Below are 19,010 nucleotides of genomic sequence, written 5' to 3'. Positions count from 1 at the left end.
GCACCGCTTCACATACAGCGCCCTCTACCACTCCTCCCTTTTACATTTTCTGTCCATGTACGTACTCGCAGATGGACCTGTGTCTATCATCTCTATATGGATTGTATGTGTAATAAGTGTATTACTGCTACAAGCATTTATGGAAACACTGTTAAGATTGCCCCTTGATCGCCCCGTCACTGTCTCTTTTTATAATCCTTATGTTGTATTTTGATTCTCTTTTGTTCAGACTACATTGAAGTGTCTATGTGGATGATTCAGACTTTGGTGGTTGGCCGAGACCTTCGCCATTGTGTACAGATCCTTGCTTGCCCTGCTCTGTGATGAAAGATTTTGCTGTGATTTAGTCTTGTGGTGCTCCAGAGCCTTCCTCCTGGAATTCATGAGAAGGCCAGAAGTATGACAAGAGTAAGTCACACTTTCACACTTACTCATAACTAAATCTTTGCGAATTGAGGCCAGAGTTTTTGATGTTTTGAGTAAAAACGAATTTCCAGTTTCTGCCTGTCGGTGGATGCAGGCTGTTTCGAAGTATCAGGCCTCTAACATTAATGGCCTCTCTCACACCAATGAGCATCTGGCGTTTGAGAGTGTTATGGGGTCTCGAGTTGGCAGAGGTAGGTACCTTTGTCCAAATAGGGACCCTTGCTTCTAGTCAGGGTAAGGGAGATACACACTTAGATAGCACCTGCTCACCCCCTCGGTAGCTTGGCACGAGCAGACAGGCTTATCCGAAAGGCAATGTGCAAAGTATTTGTACCAACACACACAGTAACACAGTGAAAACACCACAAAAGGATACCACACCTATTTAGAAAAATAAAATATATTTATCTAAACTAAACAAGACCAAAATGACAAAAATCCAACTTACACAGTTAAAAATATGACTCACAAAAGCTTTCAAGAAATTGTACCATAGTAACTATGGATGCGTGACTTTTACACAAAGTACCTGTAGTTGCGTCAAAATCCACAAAGCCAAACAGCTGCTGAGTCGGAAACAAAGACATGCATCAACTTCTGAGACCTTGGAGAGGTGATGTGACAGTCCCGCTGCACGCTGAGGAAGGGTTGCGTCGAATCCGGTCTGTATTATTTTTTATTTTATTAATTAAATTTGTAATGCGCATAGTTACACCTGCTAGTGTGTCCCCGCTGAATAAAACCATAATTGACTCTCCTACACTGTTGTTCCTCATGGCCGATCACGCAGCTAGCCCCGACCTAGCCTTTGGGGAACAGGTGGGTTTTCAGCTCTCTGTGGGGAGTGATGCGTCGATTCTTTGTGACTGCTCTGGTACGCAGGTGATGTGTAGGGAAAATTTGCCGCACAGGTACGATGCGTGGAAGTCCGGGAAGTGTCGGTGATCGATGCGTCGTCGTTGAGTGGCGCTGTGTCAGTTTTCTTCAGCCGTGATTCCTCTATGTGTTGTTTCTTGCAGCGGCCACAGGCGCTGTGTTGGTTTTCGCAGCGGCGCAGCGATTCGTGGAAATTCTTCTCACAACGTGGAGATGCATCAGAAAAACAGCCGCAAGAAGAACGATGCGTCAATTTCTGCAGTTCTTCTTTCTTCCATCTCCCTAACAGCAGCAACAACCGTCAGTGGCCCAAAACTAGCACAGGCCCCTTCTGGCAGGTCAAAACGCACAGCACCAGAGTTCATGGGAGCTAGGGTGATGTCTTTGTGTCCCTGAGACTTCAGAACGGGAGGCCAACACACACAGGCTCTTGGAGATCTCCTTCAAGCAGGGGACACAGCACACAACACAGTCCTTCTCCTTTCCTTGGCAGAAACAGCAACTGCAGGCCAACCTCACACAGCATGGGGCAGTACTTCTCCTCCGTATCTCCAGCTCTTCTAATAGGCTTCTCTTGAATTCCAGGAAAGATATAAAGTTCTGGGGTCTGGGCCCAATACTTATGTAGCAAAATCCTTTGTTCTCTGGTGGCAGAGAAGCCCTGTGCCCAGTCAAAACCAGTTCTGCCCTCTCTGGTGCAGCTTCCTGGCAGGAAGTGGAGACATCATTGTGGAAGGCAGACCAGGCCCATTCAGGTGAAAGGAAATCTCCTCCCCCCTAAACTAAATGCAGCCCAAGTCTATTCAGCCCAGCCCTGAGTCATCCGGACTCTTTGGAGCCACTGCACATCCCCAGCCCCTGTCACTTCAAAGTCAAACAGTCAATACACGTCCTAGCAGCGGGAACTGGATGGCTTAAGGAAGAAAATACCTACTTTTTAAAAGTGGTATTTTCAAACACAGAGTGTAAAAATCACCCTTGCTAAAAGATGCATTTTAACATTCTGAGTTCAGGCGTACTAAACTTTATTTTCCTACCTTGTTCCCAGGGGTAGTTATGCTTACAAGATGTTCTAAGCAAACTCCCCATTCTATCCTATGAGAACAGATAGCCTTGCAATAGTGAAAAACTAAATTGGCAGTATTTCATGATCAGGACATGCCACACACACCAGGGCATTCCCTACCTTTCACATACACTGCACCGTGCCCTCAGGGGTACCCTGGGCCTACCTTAGGGGTGACTAAAATGTAAGAAAAGGGAAGATTAGGGCCTTGCAAATGGGTGCACTTGCCAGGTCGACATGGCCGTTTTAAACTGCACGGAAGCACTGCAGTGGCACGCCTGAGATACCTTTTCAGGGATACTCATGTGGGTGCCACAATCAGTGCTGCCGGCCCGCAAGTAGCATTTTACTTGTAGGCTCTGGCACATGTAGTGCATATTACTAGGGGCTTACCAGTACATCAAATATGCCAATAAGGGAGAACCAATCATAATAGTTTTCATAGGGAGCACTTGCACTTCTTTTACACTGATCAGCAGTGGCAGTGCCCGAATCATTCGAGCCAGCAAAAACAAAATCCAGCACAGCATCAAAAATACAGGAGGTAGAGGCAAAAATTCAGAAGAAACCACGCCAAGGATGCCAGGTCTAACAGAGAGCAACTATGGTAATTCAGTATGGGCACAGGCATAATCTCTGATACAGTGTGAGCTAACTACATAGATGGCCAGACATAATAACTTTAAGCATAGGTCAATCGTTCATCTGAAAATAAAGGGGGTCTTCTTTTCAATAGCCTGTTTAAATGTTTGCAGAATAGGTGAGCAGTTGTAATTTTGAATACTAATACCCTAAAAAAGTTCTAGTCTTATTTCATACCCAGCTCTGAACGACTTTTGCTGTGTAAAAAAATTGCTATGATTTCTAGGATGAGGACACATTTATTTCCACTAATTGCGATAAGTTCAATATATAACATAAAATGCCCCCTATTTTTCAACCCGCTCAACGTTTCATAACGCGCAAGTAATCACGTTCTGATTTATGACCCACACCGTTTATGCGGAGGATTCTATATCAGGCAACGGTGTCGTCATGTATTTTCATTATGATTGCTGCACACTATAGTGCAGAGAATTTAGGTGAAGTTGGAGTCTCCTATGTGCCATATGCTGGATGCAGTCACAGCAGTAGCATGCTCCAGTGCAGCACGGCCTAACCTAGATCACCTGGTTGTTCACCTATTAAATCGCATCTACAACTGTTGGACACTTACTCTGCTGTGGGGCCGTGCTTTAGCGCACTGCTACGTTCGTTTCTATGCCCAGCCATCGCAAAGGCTTCTTCTAATTTAGCGTTCTTGCTCATGAGCAGTCTTTGTTAAATATTGGCATCGTTGTGGTGCACCAGTAATCTGTGGGTACCGCGTCAGTGATTGTCCTACAGTATTAGCACAGCTATCTAGACCGTCCATGCTGCCCACTTGACCTTCAGCTGGATTGGACTTTCTGGCACAAAGTGATGCATGAATAGCGCCTTCTTTCTTCAGTTTACACCGGATGAGTTAGCACTCCTCATGGGAAGAAGATTTCAAAGCACTGTTCATTTTTTGCACTGAACATTCCAGTATGGCTAGTGCTGGCTCAAAGCAAGGAGGATGGTAACCTTCTTTCCGCTGATGAGCTGGCTCGTGAGCAGGCACTCCACACGAAGGTTGTCCCACTCAGTCAACGGAACTGGCTAATGCTCATTAGCACTGAACAAAAGAGGGCCCCTGTATTTTAATAATGGAAGAACGCAAACCTGGGGAAATCAGTTCAGTAAACAAGACAAACAATGTCTCTCCACTTAATTTTTCAAAGGTATAACTCATATCCTAAAATATATCACGAGTCAGACATATTCAACAAGATATTTTATTGAATCATAGGTTTACTTTATAATCTTTTTATAAATATTAAACAAAATGTACACACAATCATCAGTATATCTAATGGAAAATATATACATTCAGTAAGATGCCTCAATATACATTTATATGGGGCTCCTTAATCATACCACAAAACTCTAGAAAAAGAAACCCATGCACCAATACAGCCAACCACATTCATTCCAAACCCTTCAATATGCTGTCTAAAAACATTATCTATTATGCCATATTGACTTTTCATCAACTCACTTTTCATCTGCATGTACATCAATGTTAATTTACATTGGATTCAAGCTAAATATAATTTGTTGATTTGGTTAATATTTTCTCAACAACTAGGTACACAGGAAAATGCTCATTAGCATGAAAATGTGCATGCCCCCTGGCACTTAGACGTGTTGAAACCTCTCAATGCAAATGAAGCAAAGGATAAATGCTCAACACGTGGAGTTGGAAAAAATAGCTTCAAATGGTGTAGCTCTCGGATCTCACTTAGGCGGTGTTGTTATTGCTTCGGGTCAGCTGCCTTTGGAAACATCAAAGGTAGATAATCATAGGAAACTGGAAACAGCTGATGAGGGTGGATTTCCACCTTTTCATGTAACACTTGTGAACCAGAAGAAAAATGGGGCATGCGAAGTATTACCATGACATCAGATAGGTCTGAAACGATCGAAGCTAACAGATGAGTGGCTTTGTGTTGCAAAAGAACGATTCTGTAGTAGCAGCAGGTCTAACATTTTGTGCTGTAATCTAGAGTGTAATGTATTGAGCTATTACCTTGCTGAAAACTTTTCAGTGATAAGGCATCGGTCATCCTTGAGCTAGAAGGTGTATATGCGTGTGCCCTGTAAAACTGGGATTTGTGAAGGCAAAACTGGACCATCAAGCATGTTGTTCAGTATGGAAAGTGGCACAACAGAGCACATTCAGTAGGGGACACCTGACTCGAAGTCAAGTGAAGTGGAGGAATGGGCTTTGGACCGGTGGACACTGACACACCCTAATTTATGGATAATGAATCTTCTGTCCTCTACCTGAGCTTGATAGCTCATGAGTGAAAGGAGATTTGTATGGTAAAACTACCTGGATAGGTTTGGTGGATGTGCCCCGCATCCTTTCCTTTGTGTAAAGTGATGGGAAAAATCTGAAGGTTGAGGAGTCAGATCCATCTACCCCTGAATGTCAGGGCTCCTAAATCCAGATTTATGCTTATTCTAGATTCACTAGGCAGACCCTGGGCGTATATGTAGGCAGTTAAAAAGCAAAAGAAGCCATCTCCATGGAGTATTTGGAAACCAGGATTGCTTAACTATCAGTGGTCGTGATTGTGGGTTTCTAATTGCATCCTTGTGTGGCTAGGGGAAAGCAACAGTGTCGTGCCATGGTGGCGCCACTGTGTGTTGAACGTGACCATTGTCTGCTGTGGCGAACCGCTGTGCTCGCAGACCCGGAGCATTGTACTAAATTCAATGGAAAACCTGGTGCACGAGAGTTCGGACTGCTGACAAGCCCGCAAGGCTACCTTGCAGTCGCGTGCTGCGGGATGTGATGTCACTTCCGTCCCCCTTGGCATCTTGGTGAATCGCCTCCGGTTTGAGAGAGCCCAGGTTATCCGAAGCCGTTGCCTGTTCTTTTCCTACGGACGGTGCGCAGCAGCTCGTGCCTGCAACCGGGCCAGCCGCGCAGGCGGCATGTCTTCCTGGAGAGGCATGTTGGGGATTGTGGCTGACTGTGCTCCGGAGCGTGGAGCGGGTCCAAACCACACGGCCTACTGTAAAAACTCCGGCTTCCTGGCATCCGCCACCGGCAGACAGGCCGCACCGCCAGAGTGCCTGGAAGGTGTCCGCTTCCTGCCCGACACGTCAAGTGCACTTAATTCGCAGGAAGAAGCCCGTTGCAAACTTTCCATTCACTCGCCGCCGAAGGGGCTCTTCTATTTTATTACGTCCATGTTCGTTTGTTGCCGATATTAATGTGTGTTTTCCATGCCCGTTTTATCTGTGGTGTAAATGCTTGGATTGTGCATGCGTTCTGCAGAGTGGGCGATGCTTTGGAAGCAAGTACCCACCAGTGTTACATTACAGAGAGCCTTTTCTGTGACCGACGGGATCATGTTTGCTTCTTATCGCGAGCTTTGGGCAGAGTGTAGCGCAGTCAGTGACATCATATGAGGCGATATTTCGGCTTACCCAACTGAAAAATACGGTGTGACCAATAGTTGATGTGGAAGGATTTTGGAGGGTTGCTTATTTGTGCTTCAGATCAGAATGCGCGTTTTAGGGATGCCAGAAGCAAGTAGACAATGTTGTGAAAAAATAAACATTCTTGAGTAAAACATTGGCGTGTGTGTGTGTATGTATGTATGTATGTATATGTATGTATGTATGTATATACAAAGAGAAATGCTTTTTTCTCGTGGTCTCCCATTCCCTCACGCCTCCTAGAATACAGAAGAGCTTCCAGTCGTCCATAATTTTCATCGGGTGTTTGTGAGCCTCCCTCCACAAAGCAGAATATGAAGTAAATTCATGAAAATAACTTCTCTGTACAGAAAGAGATACAAACTTGTAATACGATAAAGTCTGTGCATCAGCTGGTAATAGGCCATTGGGTATTGCTGTATGTTAATTACTCCGCTCTTTGCTCCTGGCGGATTGTGTGTATGTGGGACGTGTGTGCTTGATACATATTGAAGGAGTGATGCTGATCCCCGGGAAACCTAACACGTACCTTCACCCGCAGTGTTGGACTAGCCTGTCGGGCACTCTGGCCCTACCAGATGTGCTGGCTTGAAAGGGCCACCGAGTACTCTTTTTTTTTTTTTTTGGTTCTGTGGGCCGTGACCAGACAAAAAACAGCCCTCAAACCGACCCTTTCAAGCCAACGCACCTGGCAGAATGCCCGACAGGCCAGTCTAACACTGCTCACCCAACACTGAGGCACTAGAGCCAACCACCAACCTGAGGATACATTTACCACAGAGTTAAAGACCTCAAACACCCCCTGAAGCTACATCCTTGGCTTTGGATACCCTGAAAACCTTGGCTAGTCAACAAGAGGAGTTTGCAAACTCCATCATTGCACTCCATGCAATATTTTTCTCATCTCTCGAAGGCGAAATGTGGTGTGCTGGTACACTGCTCTGGAACCACCCCATCCCCTTAACTGGCCTTGTTTACATTGAAGAAAACTATGAAATAAAAGCATGTCATTTAATATACTGTGCTTCCAGGGTGACCTTTTCTTCCACTCCTCAACTTTCCGTCTGATTGTCACGATTGGTGAGTTGAGGGTGAGTTGCTGCTTTTGTTGCCGACAGTAGTACATCCGCTCCGGGTAAGAACTTGCACTTAAAGGCAGCACTTGACTCACCAAGTGCCAAGCAATCAATGGAGAGGAATGAATTGATGCCCTCGGAATACATTTTTTTGACACTCTTGGCCACGGGTATTTCGTGAATGAGGAAGTTGCAACAATATTACATGGATATAGAAAAAAGTGAAATAATACAATGCAGAGAATTATTGGAAAGGAAAGCAGGAAAGGGTTTTGTAGAGGGATTAGCTATGGAGAGTGTTAGGAGTGGAAATCCTGTGGACTGGAATTTCCCGGATACTCTCAGATTGCCAATAAAGTTCTGAACTTTTAGGAGGTGTCAAGCACTTCCAGTCTGTGTTCGCAGAGTCGCTAGGCATCCTTTTGGAACAGAAGCAATTTGTCGGATCATTTCTTTATTTTCCTAGCCTATGACCTGGGTCGTCATAGGTTTTCTTAGTTTCAGTCCTGACTTTTACCAGGGACTATTAATGTTCTTTTGATTGATTGCACTCAGTTTGCAAGTTCCACATTCTTAACAGTCAGTGCCTTCCCCCAAGTGTACAGTTTGGTAATTGAGACCTCAATGTGTGGCTAGTAAAGGGCAAACTAAATACATGTTTTTTTTCCTTATGAGCCAGATGGCCTAGACTGAGCCGCCCCTGCAAAAAGCTTGAAATCTTCCCGCAAACCACTATGCAAGTGAGTGTAGTGTGGGAGTCTGGTCCTCTCTGCCCGGTGTGGGTGTTCGGGTTCGCCCCTAAAAAAACTCCTCTCGGAAATGCTAATGTATTTGCTTATAAACATTAATAAAATACTTTGAATTTAAAAAAACAAAAATAGGTATGTATAAATGTGTTCAGGGCTAGACTTGGAAAAGGGGACTGAAACAAAGGCTGCATTTCCGGAATATCCCGGTCTTTATTGAACCCTGTTTACAAAGATGCATCTCTAATGGCTACAGATACATAGGGCCAGATGTAGGTGGCCAAACACCGAGCGGTAACGCAGAAATTTGCTGAATTTCTGCGTTACTGACCGGTATTTGGCTGAGTGCAATGTCGGTGAGTTGAAACCTACTTGCAAAATAAGGAATCGCCAAATAGCGATTTCTTATTTTGCTCTTGCATTTAGGGAATCGGAAATACCGATTCCTCAAATGCAATGTACGTAGCACTATAAATTGTGCACTTGAGCCTTAAGGAATCGCTAATTCCCACCAACTTCAAGTAGGTGGTAAGTAGCTATTTTCTTTAAAAAAACACTTTTTTGCTTTTTTAAATGTGCCATGTGGCACACACCAGGGCATGTATGTGCGCCACATATGCACACATGCACATTACAGGGGTGCAACAGGGTGGCCTTTGGACACCATTGAAATAGCAACAGCTATTAGCAATTCAGTAATACTGAATCGCTAATAGTGAATATCTTCCCATTCATTCCTATGGGCCTCCTAGCCCATAAGAATGAATGGCTAGGTATTCCTTAATAGCGAATCTCAATTACCGATTTGTTATTAAGGAATGTTAAGGAATCGCTAATACTTTAGCAATTCCTACCTACATTCCATTTAGCGAGTCCTTAATAGTGATTCTGTAAAAATCGCTATTAAGAACTCGCTAAATTGAAGTTACATACATCTAGCCCATAGTGATTTTCCCTGCTCCACGGTGTCTTTGTTTTCCGACCAGCTCTAATGCAGCAATTACTGCTTCGGCTGTAGTTTCTGTTTGTGCACTTCTACTTCTCGCCTGCGTCAGCCTTTTAAAGTCTGCTACTAACTTTGCCTGGAGACTCCAGCTGGAAGGCGGCTTCATACATTTGTCAACATCTCTCTGGGGATTGATGCTTATGTTATGTCTGCGTCTCTGCACACAAATCTTCACTTGTGGCCGTTCTCTCTCGGGTTAGCTCACTCACTGAATATCTTTCTGTTCTGTATTTATACAGTAAGGTGTTTAACTTGAAAACAAGAAAGTGGTCCCTTGATCTAATTGTGGACCAGTGGAAGGGACACAATATAGGAGAGTGTTCAGATTATGTTTTTGCTAAATATTCCGCATCCAGTATCAGTCTATAGATTACCTTGCAGGTATAAATTTTGTCAAGCCGAGCCTCAGGAACATGCAACCCAGAGCGATAAGAGTACAACAGGGTATCCAGATTCTGCACCATCCAGCAGTCACCAAGGTCCCACTGTGTAGCCAAGGCTGCGCAGCTTCAGCCAAACCCCCGCGGGCGCAGTATGCAAGGGTGGGTGTGACCTGTCCAGGTCCACTACACAATTGAAGCGTCTCCCCACTATTCTCAGATAGGGGAGCACCAGTGGGAGGAGGGGAGCCAGGCCAGTCAGAAAGTCAGACTTATCCACATTCGGTGCATAGATGTTCAGCCATGCAACATCTATACCATATAAGCGCCCCAGCACCAATAAGTAATGACCATCTGAGTCCATAACTGCCCTGTGTAAATGAAAGGGGACCCCTAACCTAATCCAAATAAGGGCACCCCGCGAGAAAGCAGAGTAGGTAGTGGCATATAACGGTCCCCTCCAGTGTCCCTGGAGCATTCGTCCCTCAAGTTCCGTAAGGTGAGTCTCATTCAGAAACGCAATTTGTACCCCACTGTGCTTCAAGTAAGACAGCACGTTGTAATATTTAGAGAGGGGGAAGACCCCTGTATGTTTCTTGTGATCAATTGAACATGTGCTGCCATTGGTATAGTGCTGAACCAGGACCACCCACGAAAACGTGTTCATCCCCTTAATTGATCAGGCCCCTTCTCACCACTCAAAGCATACCGATTTCACATCCATACACCCAGAGTGCAAAAAAATAATACGGAAAAACCAAGAACATAACTAAATGACAAATCCCCAACACCCCCAAAGGACTGACATAGAACCATCCTGTCCAAACAACACCGGGCCTACCATGGAGCCAACTAAAGGCCAAGAAGGATGAACTAGCTGCGTGACAAAGAGATGCAATCAGGGAAAGAGCTGTCAGCCAAAGAAGAAGCGAGGCAAACAAATGAGCTATCAAATAAGGTGAGACATATCCCACAAGCGCCCCCCAACCTACTCCCCCTGGCCCTCACAACTCAGAAGTGAAAAATAGGGGAAGAATCAACTAGAGAAATTGACAACATTATATGTGTGGTAGCCACTACACAGTCACATTACAGGCAGGACTAAAGTGACGTGGGTATACATCAGCATCCAGATTCTCATCGTACAAGCTTATCAGCTGTGCCCGGAGTGATCCCCGGAAGTAGATTCTCCATCCCCGGTACAATGGAGTCCTCCGAATCAGAAGTAGAGTTGAGATGGTCCAAGGATGCTCATCATGTAGAACCCTCACCCAGTCCAAGGGATGCATCGCTCGCCACAGCTCTCGACTTTTCTATTGCCACCTTTGACTTAGTGGGCTGAGATGCCCCCCTATGCTGAGATCTTCGGTGCCTCGGGTGCAGCCACCAATGTTGCTCAAGCAGCTCTGGCCACACCATGCCCTTGTCATACAGTTTTTTCTTAACCGTCAGGAACGATGTCCTCTAGGTCTGAACCTGGAGGGTAAAATCATGATACAAGAACACCTTGGCGTTGTCCACCACAAAAGGGCCATGCGCCCAGGCCTGCTGTAGTAGATGATCTCTGGTACAAAAGTGCAAGAGGCGAGCAACCACGGGGCGGATCGGGGCTCCAGGGCGGGGCAGTTGTGCCAATATCCAATGCACCCGTTCTAGGGCCTAGAATCTGGATAGGCCCTCCAGGGCTACCACCTTCTGCAGCCAATCCTCCACGAAAGCCAACATAGTCACTGTAAGCCCGCTCTGTAAGACCCAAGATTCAAACATTGTTCCAATGGGCCTGCCCCTCCTGATCCTTAAGCCGAGCAGTTGGGTTTCCAAGACCATAAGACGGTGGTCAGCAGCTGGAACAGCAGGGGCCAAGGACTGGATGGTGCCCTCCAGAGAATCAGTTCTCTCAAGTTTTTCCGGAGTCATCTCGAATATGTCAAAGCTCCACTTCAATGGAGTTTATCTTTCACTCTAGGCGTTCCCCAGAAGCGTCAATCAGGCCAGGAGTTTCTTGAATTTACTGTCAATAGAGGGCGTATCGCCACCACCAGCACCCTGCTTGATCCCCTCTTGGGGGGAGGGGTGATTCCAGAAGGATCTTCCCTGGTCTGCTGTGTGCGCCTCATGGCAATCCAGTAGTGAAAGAGGGAGCGCAGGAAAAAATAAAAGACCAGTCGGTCACAACTTCCCGACCACAATCCTTGTGTAATGTGATCCAACTGTGGCATCTCACCATCAGTCAGGGAGGTCGCCAATCAAAGGCAGCACAATCCACCAGCTAGAGTCCCAAGGTATTAGGCAACAATGGTAGTCCTGTTACTGCTACCAAGACTGCACCGTGAAGGGTAGAACGGTAGAGGCCGGGATGAAAGGGGTCAGCAACTGCAGAGTGATCAGGTCTAGTAGGATGCCCAACAAATCACGCAGGCATCAGTAGGGTTTAGACCAGCAATGCCAGTGATCCCCCTGGCCCCCAGCAGCACACACACAGGTAGTGAACCATTGAGCAGTGTAGGGCCAGCATATAGCTGTAGCAGCACCAATCTCCACGTGGCCCGAAAGGGGTACTTAGCTCCCCGTGAGTGCTGCAACAGACTCGCCATCTCCGCCCCGCTCCAGCTGGTTCCCATCAGCTGGTAGTAGGGAGTCAGAACTGTTTGCCCCAAGGCATCTCGCAGTATCAGGGAACAGCACCAGTAATAGAGGCACAGCCCATTGTGGGTAGGACGTAGCAAGTCTGTCCCCTGGAGACCCCACTTAAAGTCCAGATAGAAAAGGGGCCCCTCTCTTACGAGTACTCGCATCCTTCTTTACGAGGAGACTGTCCTCCAAAGCTGCGCTTTACCCAGGGGGTCTGTACCGCCTAGAACTCTGCCCGCTCTGTCAGTGGGGTCGCCATTGAGTTCGTTGCGGGTCGATTGCAAGATCACGCCCCTGCAGGGTTCCCAGTGAGGTCATTGTCTCCAATGGGGCCCAAGGGCTCTCCCACACTTGACCATCTACTAATCCCGGGGGAAAGATCCAGCATTTTCGAGCCGTTTGCAGCGTGCTGTGGCGCATGTGCTAGAAGAGTGGGGCAACCATCTTGGACCGCATAGTGAGTCAGCCTAGGTCTGTCCTCTCCACTCACCGGCCGTACCAGTCCAGGAGCATAGCAGCCTGTGGACATCTTTACAAGAAGTGCTGGATGCGTGTGGTGGTTGTAAGTGGCAGGGAATTTGCAGGCGGCGAGGAGCTCATGCTGTCTCCGTCCTCACCCCATGGTGGCTAGCTCCACCCCCGCTCTTGTGTATCTCTGTACGAACAGCTTTGTGCTTAGCATAGGAGGGCATATCAGTTAATTCAGATTTCCTTGATGTTACTGAATTCCCTGTCTGTGTCCTATCCCTTCTGATTATTCGTATTTGAATCTTTAAGTTTAATATTCTTCATATTACACTTTTCAACCACCCTTGCGCCCTTCCAGTCACGTGTCTTTGATTTGCTTTAAAAACTATGAAGTTGTGGTCTCAAGAAATGCACATGAGGGAGCCTCCGCAATGAGGTGTACAATGCAAAGACAATGTTCTGTATTTGTAATAGTAAAGCCTTTCCATGCTTAATTTATTTCAATTGGACATTCAGACTGAGCTTTGGGGGCTATGCTACAGAGCAGTGGCATCTGTCCATATCTTTCATTCCTACTCCATGCGACCTCGTCACACTCCCTAAGGTCATAACATCTGATAACCTTTTATCTTAATTCCCTCCAGGCGCCACAGCCCTAAACTGGTATGATTCAAAGGGCATTCCCTGCTTCATAGGAATGACTATGAACCTCCGCCTCTTAGCTAGATGTGTGCTATGCAAATTACACATACCTACATACGTAAGCATCTGGCTATGTTAAATCTTAATAGTTCATTAGTATGTGCAACATTTCCATAATCCGCAGGTATTACTGCCATTGCATACTTTGCCAATTCCTTGTAACAGCATAGAAAAGGGTTGGCCCTTGGACGGATCCTTGCAACACCTCACTGTACTACTTTTCTCCTCAATTTGTCACTGATCATTTTTTTACAGAGATAAACATCCTAGGATCGATACAGTAGCCGCTCGCCGATAATTGGAGTATAAGTCAACCTCCTGCAATCCTCTTACACTAGCCAGAGCCCGGATGGCATGTTTATAATGTCCCTATGTACATTGCACAAGCTACCTTACTACAGCTTATCTGTATTGGATCTGGGCGCTCAGAAACCCTTCCCTCATGCAACTTCACCCTTTCCCAGTCCTTTTTAGGTTGAGTCTGGCCAGCACATGCGCTGCTCTGCGAGGCATGGTGTATTCAGGTAGGGGCTTGAAGCTCCGCCCACACTCCGCCCATATTTGTAATTGGCTTGTGCCATTGTCCATTGTAAACTGTGGCTGTTTATCGGTCAATAGGCTTAGTAGTTCCTCCTTAGTACTGCCTAGTCTCATTTTGTAACCTCCCATGGAGACACCCCATGTTAAGTGTGGTGTTACTCAGTTGGCTTTCATTACAGCCTCCAAACACCATTTTCTCAAATAGCTTTGTCCTGCCTGCTGTTGCAGGCAGGACACGCTCTCTTTCATAACGCCTTAAAAAATTATAGCGCTGGCATTTGCAATGCAATAGGTTTCGCATTTGCGAGTTTAAGCTATTGGCATCATAAATTGCAATGCCTTTTATTCATCTGTTTTAAAAACAACACATAAATAAAAGGCATTGTCATTTACGATGCCAATAGCTTAAACTCCGTAAATACGAGACCTATTGCATTGCAAATGCTTGTTTAACCTTACTGTCTCAGGAGTAGACAGAAGTGCTGTCAATACTACTGAAACATACCTCTCTAAACTGTGGTGTATGTCCTCTAAATTCATTACCTTGTTCTATGTTAGTCATACTCGTTCAAACTTGATGCTTCCTTTTTATAAATGTACTTTAATATATCTGTTCCATTTACACCGTCTTTCAGATGTTGACCTACATGCTTGCTCTGTTATATTTTACAAATGTATTTGAACGATAATTCATGTTCTTCTTATAGCCTCTTCTTTGATTGTAGAATCCCACTGTTGCACTTTCTTCTTCACTTATATATGTAAAAAACCTATATCGCCTCAGACATAATGCTGGCTGCATCGATGTTCCGCAAAATCTGTGACAGGCTTATCTTTTATTTCTCTGTAGGTCCTCACGTAAGAACTTACCACTGGAGAGGACAAGGGAGATTTATAGAAGTAACATTGGATCCTGTTCAAGGTATGACTTGATATGTATATGATAAAAAGAGATGTGAAATCAGAAAGCTTTCTACTATTGAGAACAAAAAATTGATGAAGTATTACATGAAAGACAGGCAGGTAACTGTTGTTGATGCTTTGGGCACATGTTAACCTGAGGTAGCCTGCATTTAAGTGGACGCGCTTTGAACTTAGCTTACCAAGCCACCTGATTTACAGATCAATTAAGTAGCAGCTAATCTGCAAATAGATCAGTGAATTCTATGCTATCTTATACTTTTAATTATTCTGATTTATTTTGTTCCTTCAGTTCCTAGGTTCACATCTGTTGGCTAGATATGTGCAGAAGGGTCCAATGTGGGGGAGAAATAGTTTTAGTGATTACAGATGGTCTCCGTCGAAGGATCCAAGGCGTACTTCAAGAACCCAGGGGGGAGAAATAGGGATTTTGAAGGGTCATCAGTTAACCATTCCTATGCACCTATAAATACAATGAATACCGAGACCCTCTGGTGACTTTGAAATCGTCTTGATAAGACTATGTCTCTTGGAGAAAAAAAAAAGATGCAAACCCTTCACCCACACTAGGTGGCATGCTCCTTCTTGAGGACATTACACTTGCAAATAGTGGATCTTCTGCCTATTTAACACTGTTGGTAGTGAGCATGAATTTGGTGTTCGGTTCAGTATGAGATATTCACATGACATCAGTGCTTGCGTAAGGGTGAAGCAGTCTTTAATATGATCCATGTCTTTGATCGTCGAGATTTTCAGAGAATTGTGCATCGGCTGAATAGTAGATCTTGGTTACCCAATTGGACTCCAAGAGGTACTATGTACTGGTTGAAGACCACAAGAAGGAAGACGTATCCTTGGAGACTTTGCTGCGACTTGGAGGCACTCGTCTCAATAAGTTGATAGTGACTGGAGAGTAGGCGAATTATGTTGATGGTTCATAGTATTAAAGGCAATGAAGAGATCAAGCTAGAGCAGGAAGTGGGCGCCATTTTGTGTAAATGGAAGGGCCTCATCTACATCCTAGATTGTTGCTAACTTATTACTTCACTATGGTTTGAAACCTGATTCTTAGACACGTTTGTCGGACTGAAATGGTATTATAGTGGTCTTGTAGTTGTTAATTGACGGCTTCATCAATTACCATATTGAGAAATGGTAGATGTATGATTGAATAGTAGTTGAGATCATCAGGCTCAAAATGTGCATCTTTTCTTTTATGGAAGAGCCAGTCCAGGTTTTAAAGTTTTGAAGAAAAACGTTATTCTATTGATCTTTTTCCAAAGAGAGATAGTATGATGGATGGGAAAATGTCATCTTTGTTGGTCGTGGGCTTGACAGTGTTGGTAAAGTAATCATGTGGTGAGAGTGTGAGTATTTTGAAGAAGGTTAATTTCCTTATGTTGTGTGGAAGTGGTGGCCGGAGCTTCCATGATGTCTTTTATCAGTGAAGAAAAGAATGATAGTGTTACGCGGGGATAAGACTGGTGAAATGCCTGGTAGTTTTGAAGACTGCTCTGCTTTTGTTAGAAGCAACAACGATAGGACATGTACAAAAGCAAAGGGCCATGGTATTAAGAGCATCGTAGCATTAATGGGATACACCGTTCCAACGAAGTGGTCTTAGCTTCGTTTCTGACCTTCAGGAAATGACCTGACAGTTTGTGATTTTGGGAGGGGGGATTCACAAAGAGGGGACTAAGGAAGAGATGCCCTGGCATCTTGTCTTTTTCCTTTCTTGCCTTCGGGATCTTCACTTTCCAGTAATTTGTGCTGAGAATAGAACTGATGCGGCTTCCAAGAAAGTAGTGAAATTATATAAATGACTTTGTAGATTATGCCTAAAACTTGCTTTGTTGTGTGCCAGAAAGGGAAGCTTGTGGTGATCCTAGAGTGTGTGGGTGATGTGGTCTTGCATTGATCATTTATTCCCCACAACGTCTGTCTGTAAAATGGCTTTTAGAGGTGTGTGTATGAAATATTTGTGAGACCATACATCAGGGCATTGGCCCAGGGGATGTGCAGAGGATAACATCAGAAGGTGTGGGCACAGAGAAAAGCTCTAATCCTGCTCCCTGATGTCTCATTCCTGTTAGCAGTTTCCTGTGTGAGCTTTGAATTAGGTCAATGTAGAAACCAAAGTCCTTGACAATAGAGCTGAGGGGAATCTGTTAAGTTTTATGTTGTTTAGCAAGTATGCCATCTTTGAGTGACATTTTATTGTGATTCAAAATTAAATAAATCATGGGGATATTCAGTCGCAAGCACTGGATGACATACTCGTGTATTATACATTTGTTTACGGGATTCTTAAAATCTACATTTCCCCCATAAAGCATCGCTTAAGGCTGCAGCCCACATAATGTCATGGAGCAAACAATTTGACCACATAAACCCAGTTATTATTTCTCCAACATCTTTCCATTGAAGGCCACTGTATATATACATTAGCTTGTGTAATTCTCAAATTCTTACACTCTTTAACTATCCTCACAACCTGGAAAATAAACTGAAGGTTTCCAGGAACCTCCGTCATGTAGCAGGTCTGGCATGCTTCTCCCTCAGACCACCGTTTAAAAAAAATAACTAGCCATGAACTAATCTTTTTGTGAAAGTTCACCCAAAGTCTGAAACTCCTTTCACCCCTTCTTTCACACTAATCCTTTTAAAAAAACAGATGAAGCAACTCTGATCTGCATTGGGTCTCGCAGACCGTTTGTTTCCTTATCTCAATCTACGAAGACGACTTCCTATGAATGACTGTCTGTATTGTGGCCTAACACAATGTATACATCCTTGTTCTTATAGGTTGTCTGCACTCCGTGTGTTTGAGTCCATGTTTTGTAGGATGACCGGAGCAGACAAGCTCTCTTGCAACTTGACTAGCAACATCGTTGTTCGTCTCTTTGTACCTAATGTTTCTCTCTACAGGATCGTTTGGCCTAATGCGTGATATACCGTGAAAACTCAGAATGGTTCATGCTTTTTGTTTTGATAACTTAACATCCCTCCATTCAATTTTGGCCCATTTCACTCCCCTGTTTGACTCCGCCTAATTCTTCATGTTTACTGTCATTGCTTTGTAAAGCTCTTTGGCATGCCACAGCTAGTATGCACTATTCAAAACATTTAAATAAATAAGTGTAGTATTGAGGATACTACCAGGACAATCATTCAATAGGACCCCTTGGCTCCAAGTACTGATTGAAAAACAATGGTGCTGGAAGAGATCTTGGGAGACCTCAAGGTTGAACAGGAGAAGAGAGGATTTGGTGGAGTTCTTTTTCTGAACACATTGATGTCTTTTTGCAAGAGAATAGGTAAGTACTGTAATGTACATTGCTTATGTGTGTGAATAGAGTGATGAGTAGACCTAATGGTCAGTGGCGTGGTGGTCGCTGAGAGGTTGAGGAAGATAAGGAGGTCATTATTACCTTAGTCTGTGAAACACAGGTTTTCACCAATGATCTGGAATGTCAGTGTTTGGTGCAGAGTACAGATTGTTAACCCTGCAGGTGGTTGTTTTGAAGGATCCTAGCACTTTGAAAGGCCGTACTGAGGAAGAGGAGGCAGGTGAATGAGTGATACGTGTTGAGATAATCAGGGTCTATATCGGGTAGTTTGATCAAAGAGAGTTTGACTAGCTTCTACAGAGGAGCAGAATATGCTGATTAAGAGGGAGTTGTTTAAGGGTTTAAGCAGTATTGGTGAAAAGATGGTGTCACTCAATGTGAAGCTTTGTAGGTGTGATGACAAGATCGGGGGGGGGGGTTGTGGGGCTAGAATCTGCAACACGGAGGAAACTTCCGTGATGGCGTTAAATGGGTCTTGCTGAATAGGTTAACGAGATTACTGTTTCGATTGGTTTCTCTGTTGTTGATTAAGAAGCGATTAAAGCTGGTTTTGTGTGGAACTAAATAAGGTGGCGAAGGTTATGTAGTGTTTGGCAGCTTTGAATAGACCTTTCTGTTTGTTTTCTGCTTCTGAGATGGTTTTGATGTAATAGTCTGATTTGGCTTTGCGAATGAGATGTTCCAGAGTTCTCTTTGCAGTTTTTTGGGCTTGACGGTCTCTTGAAATGCTGGAAGGCCAGTTTTTCTC

General features: G+C 44.6%; 1 protein-coding gene across 1 annotated transcript in view; it reads left to right on the top strand.

Annotated features, from left to right (window-relative positions):
• MARCHF3 (membrane associated ring-CH-type finger 3) overlaps positions 1-19,010 on the top strand; it is a 325,525-nt gene that overhangs the window by 73,185 nt on the left and 233,330 nt on the right. Inside the window, exon 2 of the mRNA XM_078675599.1 lies at positions 14,842-14,913. The gene's annotated coding sequence lies outside the window, so the exon portion shown is untranslated. The remainder of the gene's footprint in view (positions 1-14,841; positions 14,914-19,010) is intronic.

This window comes from Lissotriton helveticus, chromosome 2_1 (assembly GCF_964261635.1).
Source record: "Lissotriton helveticus chromosome 2_1, aLisHel1.1, whole genome shotgun sequence".
Taxonomy (NCBI): Eukaryota; Metazoa; Chordata; class Amphibia; order Caudata; family Salamandridae; genus Lissotriton; species Lissotriton helveticus.
This window is presented reverse-complemented; position numbering and strand designations above follow the sequence as displayed.